Source organism: Ursus maritimus, unplaced genomic scaffold (genome assembly GCF_017311325.1).
Source record: "Ursus maritimus isolate PB19 unplaced genomic scaffold, ASM1731132v1 scaffold_8, whole genome shotgun sequence".
NCBI lineage: Eukaryota > Metazoa > Chordata > Mammalia > Carnivora > Ursidae > Ursus > Ursus maritimus.
The window spans coordinates 78,186,111-78,196,087 of NW_024426996.1; the positions used below are offsets into that span (position 1 = coordinate 78,186,111).

At 55.9% G+C, this 9,977-nt stretch overlaps 1 protein-coding gene and 1 long non-coding RNA gene across 2 annotated transcripts in view; one reads left to right on the top strand and one right to left on the bottom strand.

The window, feature by feature from the left end:
• Nucleotides 1-9,977, top strand: part of SORCS2 (sortilin related VPS10 domain containing receptor 2) — a 458,467-nt gene that overhangs the window by 2,315 nt on the left and 446,175 nt on the right. The window lies entirely within an intron of this gene.
• On the bottom strand, nt 1,406-7,588 carry LOC103676780. The gene is made up of 3 exons (XR_572216.2): nt 2,874-7,588; nt 2,620-2,771; nt 1,406-1,659 (listed from the first exon to the last, which is right to left on the bottom strand). It is a non-coding gene; the product is annotated as an uncharacterized LOC103676780 (long non-coding RNA).

A 9,977-nucleotide genomic window follows, 5' to 3' on the forward strand; every position in this document is an offset into this window, starting at 1 on the left:
CCCCCCCCCCCCCCCCCCCCCCCCCGCTGAGGTGCTTGAATCAGCTGCTGATCATTTTCCCCTTGGTCCCTCGGCCATTTTCCCTTCATGGGGTGGGGGAGGTGGGGGTGGCAGAAGGGTGAGGGGGGCAGTCAGGGGTAGGATCAGCACCTTAAGGACTCAGTGGCTCCCAGCACCCACCCCAGCATGAGCGCAGAGCCAGAGGACTGTGCACCCTCCTTGGGGGGCATGAGGAGAGGGCTTGGGCTAGCGGGGCTGGAGCGCGGGGTGGGGGTGGGGAGCGTCAAATGAGCCTCCCTGGGTCTGCTCTCCCCCCGCCCCCCCACGGGTGCTGGCTCAGTTGAGTGACTGCTTTGTAAAGAGGTGGCTTGTATCCTGGCTGTTGTCAGGTGAACTCCTGGAGAGGGGGCTCGGGAGGGGAGGGGATCTGGCTTCCCTTTGGTGGTGGGGGGTGGGGGGCAAGAGGTCCAGAACAGGACAGGAGCTTTAAAGCCTGCATCTCTCTTCTGGCCCCCTGCAAAGGGGAGGGCAGGGATAGCGTGTGCAAAGCAGTGCACAGCCTGGCACTTAGCACACACTTTGGAGGCGGAAGCCAGAAGTACCTTATTACCCTCAGTGAGTGTTGTTGTTGGAGAGGTAAAGAGAAGGCAAGCAGCATCGAAATGTTGACCCAGCAGTGGGCTTAGGTACCTTCTCACTGCTGCTTCCCTCCTCCTGCTCACCCATCCTCTGGGATGGGATGTTGAGGCGGACGGAGTTCTCTCTGGAAAAGCAGGTCATCTTCTGGGCCTGGGGAGCAGCTGGTGCCTTGTGAGTTTCACCTTGCCAGCGGGAGGCTCAGGGGGAGGGAAAGCGGAATCAAGTGCTAAATGAAAATGTGTTTCTAATTGTTACTTGCTCAGTGCACAGGTGTGTGGTGCAGGCAAGGCGTTGTTTTCTGGGCCCGCAAAGCTCTTAGAAATGTACTTTGCTCCCTCTGTTCTCAGCGGGCAGCCACGGGGCCAAATATACTAGCCGGCATTCTGCCCTTGGTTTCACCTGCACTTGAAGGCACCATCTTTTAAGGCTACAACAGGGAAGAATCTAACTTGGGGCCAATTCGTGGTGCGGAGTCTTTCACAAATTTTATTTCACTTCATCTGTCCAGGTAGGCAGACCCTGGAAACTCTTCTTTGCAGGTGTGGTCCACAGGAGCAGAGAAAGTGTTTGCTTTACTGTGGCAGGTGTTGTCAAAATTAAAGCGTTTGGGGGTGCCTGGGTGGCACAGCGGTTAAGCGTCTGCCTTCAGCTCAGGGCGTGATCCTGGCGTTATGGATCGAGCCCCACATCAGGCTCCTCCGCTATGAGCCTGCTTCTTCCTCTCCCACTCCCCCTGCTTGTGTTCCCTCTCTCGCTGGCTGTCTCTATCTCTGTCGAATAAATAAACGAAACCTTAAAAAAAATAAATAAAGCGTTTGCTGAGAAGGATAGACTTTTTGAAATAGTGTTTTCGAGCATCTGCAAGAAGGAGTCACAGGATTGCAAGCGACAAGGCCTTGTCACCCAGTACTGGGAACACGTGTGCATTTTCCTTCCCACGGCCTGATTTCTTCCTGCTCCCATGGAGATAGGGAAGCGGACTTGCCTGCAAGTTCAAACACTGCCTTTCCGTCTGTTGAGCTGTAGAAACAAATTGTTATGTGTGAAATTAATGTTTCATCGAAACCACTGGGCATTGCCTTTGAGGAATCCAGGATGGGCTTTGCCCAGAGGCTCCAGGTTTTGCTTCTCTTGAGCTGCCCTCAAAGGCAGAGGTGTGATTTGAAGGTAGGAATCCTGTGCTTATTTTGTTTAAGTATAGCTCACCTGTGCGCCTTTGCTCACAGCACTTGAACTTCAACTTTGGTGCTTCCTTGTCACTTGAAGGTGACCTTGTTGTGGTCAGACCTAGTTGGTTCAGTGTTGTCACCGCTATCAATGTGAGCACCTCTCCCCATCCCCTTCCGTCCCCGTCCTCACCCCCGCCCCCATTTTCCACATTTGCTCCATGCTGTGTCTACAGGGTTGGGGTAATTCTGAGCTGGTTATCCACGTTCTCTGCTCCGGGGTCTAGAGGAACCCGATATTTGTGTATATGTTAGATCCAGGGAGCCCGGGCTCCAAATCAGACGTACAAAGCTTTCGAGGGTGTGAATTGGGTCACAACAGCTTGCCAGATGTCACGATCTTGGAGGGCAGGTGTGTGAGTGTGCTTGGGCTGCCGTATCAAAGCCCAGACCGGGCGGCTTCAACGACAGAAGTGTATTTCCTCCCAGGTCTGGAGGCTGGGAGTCTGAGATCCAGGTGTGGGCAGGTTGGTTCCCTCTGAGGCCTCTCCCCCTGGGGTGTAGACAGCCACCTTCTCCCTGTGTCCTCACTTGGCCATCCCTCTATGTGTGCTTGCCTCTTCTTATAAGGACCCCCGTCAGATTGGATCAGGGCCCACCCGAGTGGCCTCATGGTAACTTCATTCAAACCTCTTTAAAGACCCTCTTTCCAAAATACAGCCCCAGAGAGACTGGGGGTAAGGACTTCCACATAAGAAGTTTGCGGAAGGGGGCACAATTCAGCTCATAGCGGCAGGGAAGGGGTCTCTGTTACCTTTTCATTCCCCGAATGTAATGTGGTGGATCTCAGGGTGGTCCAGTGGGAGAGAAGGGGGGGACACCGAAGCTCGGGTACGAGGGGCGGGTGCCATCTTCCCTGGTGGGGAAATCGGGGAGGTTGCATGGAGGAGGTGGCATCAGAGTGGCCTGAAGAGTGAAAGGGGAAGCGTATGGGAGATGGAGAGGCACATTCAGTGGGGAGGAACAGCTCAAGCAAACTCTGGGAAGTGGGAGATTAAAGGTGTGTACCTGTCGTACGAAGAGACCGCGAATGCATCGTGCGTGGCGAGGGATCAGAGGTAAGAAGTTTGGGGAGAAACAGGCCGAGGTCGGCTCCTCACGGACCCTAAGAAGAGGCTGGAGAGCCCACGATGGCAGGATGAGGTGGTGGCTTTGTTTCGTTTTGTTTTGTTTGAAGGTTAAAAGCTCTTATGTCGAAAGGCTGAAATGATTGTATGCTAATTGGAGCCGCGAGGTTGTGCAAAAATGACTTGGAAATCCCCTTTTGCTATCCCTGAAGAGTTGGATTCCGTTACGTGTGCTTTATTCTTTCCGCAGACCTCCGACCTCAGGTGGAGTTGAGCAGAAATAGGGCTTAGGCTCCCTGCCATCGTCGCTGGGCTCAACAAGGCGCTGGACCCCTGAGCTTGTAAACAAGGAGGTTCCTGGGGAGGGTGCCCGGGAGAGGTCGAAGCTGCGTGTGATCCCAGTTCCTGCCGCATGGCCCCCTCTGCGCTGGTCTTCTTGCCTCTCGGGTGACCACGCGCTTTCCTGTGTAGTCACCGTGAGCCGGTGGCGTTCATCGCAGACATGGTGGTGACGATGCACACGTGTGCCTCGGAGCCTGCTGGCCTGGGGCACCCCGGCCTCATCCTTCCCGGCTCAGAGATCTCGGCAAACTGACTAAATTGGGCCCTGCTGTCTTGGAGCTGGTGTGGAGGCTCGCAGTCTGGCTTTGCGCGGTAGGGAGGTGACCACGTCGTGCTCGGACAAGGGCCTGGCCCACAGCGAGTGCGCAGGAAGCGATGTTGGAGTCCTGTCTGAGCTCCTGCAAGCACCCGGGGGCGGCGTGCTGACGGGGCTGGTGAGGAGCCTCGCAGGGGAGGCTGCTGTGAGACAGAGGCCTGGGCCAGACCCTGGAGGGGCTGTGGGAGGGAATGGCACGTGAGAGAGCTCTCCGGGTGAGGATGGACGGGGTGGGGTGGCCCCCGGCGGCAGGCCTCTCTCTTTCCCAGGGCGGCGGGCTTCAGGGTTCTCGGCCGGCCTCCAGCGAGCAGAGACCATAAAGGCCTCCCAAAGCGCTTCTAGTTCTTGAGTGAACAGGTCCAAATCTGGTGACAGAGCTGACTTGCAGCCTCGTGTCTGATGCTGTGGTTTCTCCGAGGTGAGTTTGGTAGCTCCAGGGTGCAGGGTCTTACGTTCAAGCCTGCTGGATGTTCCATGTGATAGTTTGGAATTCCAGGCCACCACAGTGGGCCTCCCAGCATTTTGGGGTGGGGACTGGACTGGAGAGAGAAGTCTGGCCCAGGGAGGCTGAGCTGCGGCTGGTCAGCGTGTAGATGGTGGGCAGATGACGTGCCCACCCTTTACCAAGGGTGACCAGTGGCCACCTAGGGAGAGGCAGGCGGAGGTCAAGGGACACAGTGACCAGGGCTGAGTACCTGTCACATTTGCTGTCCTGATGAGGGCCATGCAAGCCCCTCGGGGACCGTGGGCCTGGTGGCTGGGCCGAGAACAGCGAGAGTAAGGGAAGCCTGTGTTAGGACAGGCGACAGTGGATGAAGGTGTGCACGTGGGACGCAGAGCCTGGGGAAATGCCGTATTTAAGGAGGTGCCTGCCCTTTACCCAGGGTGACTTAGGGTCTTCTGCATTCTCCCTGTGCCGGGAGAGACCCCACGAGTTTGAGAGCCCCAGGCGAAAAGAGGCTTCACGTTAGCTCTTACATCAGCTGCTTTCTCTGGAGGGTTATGTTCTGGGGATACAGTGATGAGCAAGATCAGACACGGCCCCTGCCCTGGTGAGATGTCTGGTCTGGATAGGAGTTCATCTTAGAGCATCCCGGTGCTGTGAGAACCTGCCCTGGGGAGGTCAGGGAGGACTTCCTGGAGGAAGTGGTCATGAAGCATCTCTGGAGGACCGGTGGAGTCCGTGTCACTTGGGCCGAGGAGCAGGTTGGAATGGAGAGTGTGAAGGCCCAAGGAGAGGCACGGGGGCCTGAAAAGCCTGGAGCTACTAGGACAGAGAAAGGACATCCGTCAATCAAGAAGCCTGGCTTGAAGGCGGAAAAACGGCCCTATTAATAAAGTTCCTGAACACGCACAAATCTACTTTTACTTTAATAAAGTGGCTATTTAATTTGTAGTTGCATGAGAGTTCCTGAGAGTATTTTAAAGAGGTCGTAAATTAACTCCATCCTTCCACACGCCCCTTCAGAGCAGAATGTGGCCCAGCGCTCAGGCCTTCTAGAGGGTTGCGGTTATTTTTAATTTTTATTTTATTATTATCTTTTGGGGCAGGCTCAGGCCCTGAAGCGGGGAGTACGGGGTTGGAGCGGTCGGGAAATACGCTGGACGGTGCTGAGCACCCCGTGCCTTTCTCGGCCCGGAGAGACCCGAGGCTGAGCTCGTGCATTGCCTTGGGCTTGGGGGCACCGTCTTGTTTCTCGACTCAGCCTCCAAAGGTGGAGTTATTTATAGATTCTTACAAATGGCCCATTTCACCCTAATCCCTCCTAAAGCCCAGCGTTTGTGGGGGTGCTTCGTGGAGCAGGGAGGCCAACGAGCCGAGATGCGGGCTGCCGCCGCTGCTCCTGGCCACCCTGTTCCCCCGGTTCAGAAGCCCCGGGCGCAGGGAAACCTGGCTCTTGAGGCTGGGACCACCAGGCCTCCATCCATGGCATTTAGAGGGTTGAAAGCAAGCCTGCTGATCTGTTCGCAGTCTGCTCTTGCTGCGGGAATCCTGTGAAAGCCTCGTGCTGGGCGGGAGCTTGGATTCTGCGTGTGGAGGAAATGCCATATGAACATGAAATGTGCCCAGGGCTGGCGTTCCCCTAAGTCAGACCTGCTGGCTTGCACGCCGAGTCTTCCTAGATCCATGGTCCTCCTGGTCCCAGGTCAGCAGGTCAGCGGGAAGCGGATGGTGGGGGTTGGGGATGCCCTGTGCGCTGGTCCACGGCAGGTGGCCACGGTGTATGTGGGCCCTGACCTGCTCCAGCTTCTGCGGGAGACGGAGGATTGTTTTCAGCCTCTTGGGGAGCTGGCGGTTGGCACAGGCCTACTGAGGGCAGCGGCAACATCTTTTCAACTTAAGCCCTGTGGCTCGGGGACCCTTTACACAACGTGTCTCGAGCTCATCTTCTTCCTCCGATTCAGTTGCGTTTGTCGGCTTAAAAAATTAATAGAGATCCTTGAACGTGAGCTCTCACAGGAGGGCTGAAGGAAAAATTAAACCTCGATGTACTTCGGAGGTAGGAAAGTTCCTCCTCGTTCTGCATCTCTGTAGCAGTCAGCTGCTGTGTTTGCACAGAACATTACAATCTTTTAATTAGTTTCTTCTCACACCACCTCGAAGATCTTAAAATAACACCACTCTCCTTCCTCAGTAATTTTCTTGCAAAAGCAGATAATTTCCTTGCAGTGCGGAGCTCGCCTTGACTTCAACAGGGCATGTCCCTTGCACGGCGTCGTTCCCCGATGCTCGGAGATAAATTCGGTTCAAATCAAAGTAAGAAAAGAGCCAGGCCGAGTGTGGCTGCTTCTGTTCAGATCAATTTTAATTCAGAAAGGGCTCTTTATGAGGCCGCTGTGGTGTGCGTACTTCCAAAGCGTCAGAAGTAGAGATAGCATCACGCAGGCCCCAGCCGGCATCCCTCGGCTGGAATCAGCTGAAACCTTCTGCGTCTGATGTAACTTTATCTTAGAAAAACAATTCCTCGTTATTGACATAGTGCCGATGAGCAATAATGAAGTCAGTAATCCTGGTCCCCATTGAGGGGTCCATTGCTGCGCCAGGCGCCTCACCTGCCTTCCCTCCGTTAGTCCTGCAAAGGTGACACGATTGTCATAGCCACGTTACGGGTGGGAAAAGTCAGGTTCACGGCAGCACGGGGCCTGCCCGAAGCCACACAGCTAGTAAGGGTCCAAGTCGAGATTTGAATTCTTGTCCTCCTAAGCCCGAGTGTTTTTTATTTTAGTGCAAGAAATCTATTTTCTTTTTTCTTTATTATTATTTCGGATTGTGGTAAATACAAGTACCATAAAATTTACCATCGTGACCATCGTGAGGGGTCCAGCTCAGGGACATTAAGTGCATTCACACTGCGGGGCAGCCGCCAGCGCCCTCCGACTCCAGAACTCACTCATTTTCTCAAACAGAGACTCTGTCCCCACGAAACACAAACTCCCCGTGTCCCCTGCCCCCAGCCCTTGGTGCCCGCCCGCTGTTCTGCTTTCTGTCTCTATGATTGACTCCTCTGGGGGACCTCACGTAAGTGGAAACGTACATACGTGTCTTTTTTGTGACTGGCTTGTTTGTGAGCACAATGTCCTCGAGGTTCATCCATGTGGTAGCAGGTGTCGGAATGTCCTTCCCTTCTTAAGGCTGAATAGTAGTCTGTTGTCTGGACGGACCACATCTTCTTCATCTGTCTGTCCGTCCGCCCACGGGTGCTGGGGCTGTGCCTGCCTCCGGCTGTTGTGAATCACACTGCTGTGGGCATGGGCGTACAGATGCCTGTGGAGGTCCCAAGTCCACTTCTCCTGGGTGTGTCCCCAGAAGCCGGATTGCTGAGTCATGTGGGAATCCCGTGCTAGGGTTTTGGTCGAGCCCGGGGTCTTACCTGCAGCAGAAACTGCTTGCGTCTGCCTTGAGTTCTGCCGGCCTGCCCGTTGGCTGCATGACTGCAACCCCCAAAGAAGACCACCGCCCTGTGTTTCTGGAGGAGGACTGTTGACCGTGTTGGAGGCAGTCCCAGGTCTGGAGAGGACCGGCAGCGAGACTGTGAGTGGGAGTGGCTTTTGCTTCTGCTTTCTTCCAATCATCCTGGATTCTGCCCGCATGACCCGGGGGAGGGGCTGTTGAGCAGAGCCCGGGAAAACCAGCTCTGTCTGCTCTGCGAAGTCAGAAGGAGGCCGCTTGGTCCGCTGCCCTGCCAAGGAGGGGGAAGAGGCAGCCGTCTGGGAGATGCCGTCCTGGAGCTGCCGCCCTTTGAAGGTTGGTGGTGTGCATCTCAAGTTCCAGCTCCTTTCACTTCCTGCCTGCGTTTAGGAGCTTTTCCCTATCGACTGCCTCATTGACCAGCGAAATCATTCAATGTGCCCTCTGCAAAAATAAAGCACTCAATAAAAAATCTCAAGTTTTTCTCAATTTATTCCTATCAATACCGCTTAACCCCATCCAACTTCATTTTCTGACTTCTCCTTTGACCACTGGACGGGGCTCCTGCAGCAGCTCTCCTCCGTGGTTCGAGGGGCTGCTGTGTGCCCTGCTCAGTGTCAGGCACTGCGGGCCGCCCCCGGACGCACACTCAGGGGCTTCCTGGCTCCGGTGACCTGACACGGGCGTTCTGGGCTCTCTCTCTGCCGTGGACTTCCCCACCCCAGGTCTGGAGAAGACCATGGAACTTTGTCAGGATGTTGTTTTTATAATGAGCATACAATAAAATCTACAGGATTCAAAGGAAGCCAGTTCTGTGGCCATGTAATTAGCGAAATACTGAAATGAATTTCTTGACCAACAAAGCAGAAGGAACCAGAAGAAAGCAGAAACTTGTATGCATGTAGAAGTAACAGTGATGCAGGTAGGCCGTGGCCCGTGGAAAGACAGGGGACAGATGGACCCCATGGGATTGATTTCCCTTCCCTGCCACCCCCACACTCCAGCCCTGCTCCCCGGGTACCATGTCCCCCAGGCTCCAACCCCTCCTTGGCCTCCCAGGCCCCTGAGCCTCTGGGCTCGGGGAGAGTGGGGGCTTTTGTCTGCTTGTTCTCTGCTGTCCCCCAGTGCCCGGTGCCTAGTAGATGCTCAGTAAGCATTTGAGCAGGACAGGAGTGACCACTGGTCCTGAAGGCTGCCAGAGCTCAGAGGCCCAGCCCACTGCCCACTGCCTGCTTGGGTCTGGGAAAGGACAGAGCAGGGGCCTGCTGTCGGTCACACGGCCTGGGAGTGACAGAGCTAAGGCTCCCTGTCCAGCTGCCTGCTTTTTGAAGCACTGACTGCTCCCCACCCCTGAGTAGAGAGGCACATGTTGTCTTCTGGAGAGATGGAGAGGTGTTTCCTGCGCGAGATGAGGCCAAGAGGAGAGCTGTCCAGAAGCTTCTGAATCATGGCAGTGGCTGTGTGGCCAGGCCCCAGTGCCGCCACGCCTCGTGCTTTTGCCCTTTGGCCAGGAGCCAGGGCACTCTGGTGAGAAGGTAACTGCTCCAGAATTAGGGGCTTTAAATAGCGCCCCTGGTTCTAGCCTCATTTCACGCATGCAAGACAAAACGCCCGGGAGGTGGCTGTGCTCAGCTTCTGGACCAAGACAAATGACTGGGTGGGCTGGGGTGCTGCCTCTGGTGGAACTGTCCAGGACATGGCTTGTGGAGCAGCGGGAGCACCGGCTCTGGAGCGGCGGGAGCACTGATTCTTGGAGCAGCGGGAGCACGGGCTCTGGAGTGGCGGGAGCATCGGCTCCTGGTGGCCTGAGTGCCCTTCTCCAGTCTCTGTGGCCTGGCCATCCATCTGCCAGCGGCCTTGCACTGAGCGGTCCCTCAGGCCGGCCCCCTGGAGGAGTGGCTTCTTTCCCTGTCACTCTCCTGTGTCATGTGTCCCTTTGAAGAAGGTGCCATCTTTGGAAGCCAGAGTGCTGGCAGCACCCGCCAACAGTGCCCCTTATGCTCCCCGATGTGCTGCACAGAGCTGCGGGAGCACGCACTGGCCCCTCTGGGGCCCAGGAGGAGAGCGCTGGTGTGTGCAGAAGCTGGGGTCGGAGGGCGACGCCGGAGCCCACTGAGCAGACCGTGGGGGTGCCCGTCAGAGCCGGGGGTTCAATGTGGTTACGTTTTCCTGAACGGTTGGTTCAAGTACAGCCGAGCAGAGCCCAGCAGTATTCATGAAACATTGGGCTCTGAGAGTCTGCTGGTACAGAGAGCATTTCTTGTTGATGGCTGGGTTTTCACAAGTTTCTTGAAGTGAATTATTGCCTGGAATGCTCTCCTCTTACCATCAAGTCAGACTTTCTTTCCATCCTGTCCCAGGCAGCAGAGGCCTGGGCCGGCACAAGGAAATCCGAAACCTGCGGCTCTCGGGGCTGGTCTGGCTGGAGGGAGATTTGGGGCCGGCTTCCTTAAGATCCTTCTGCTCCCCCCCCCCCC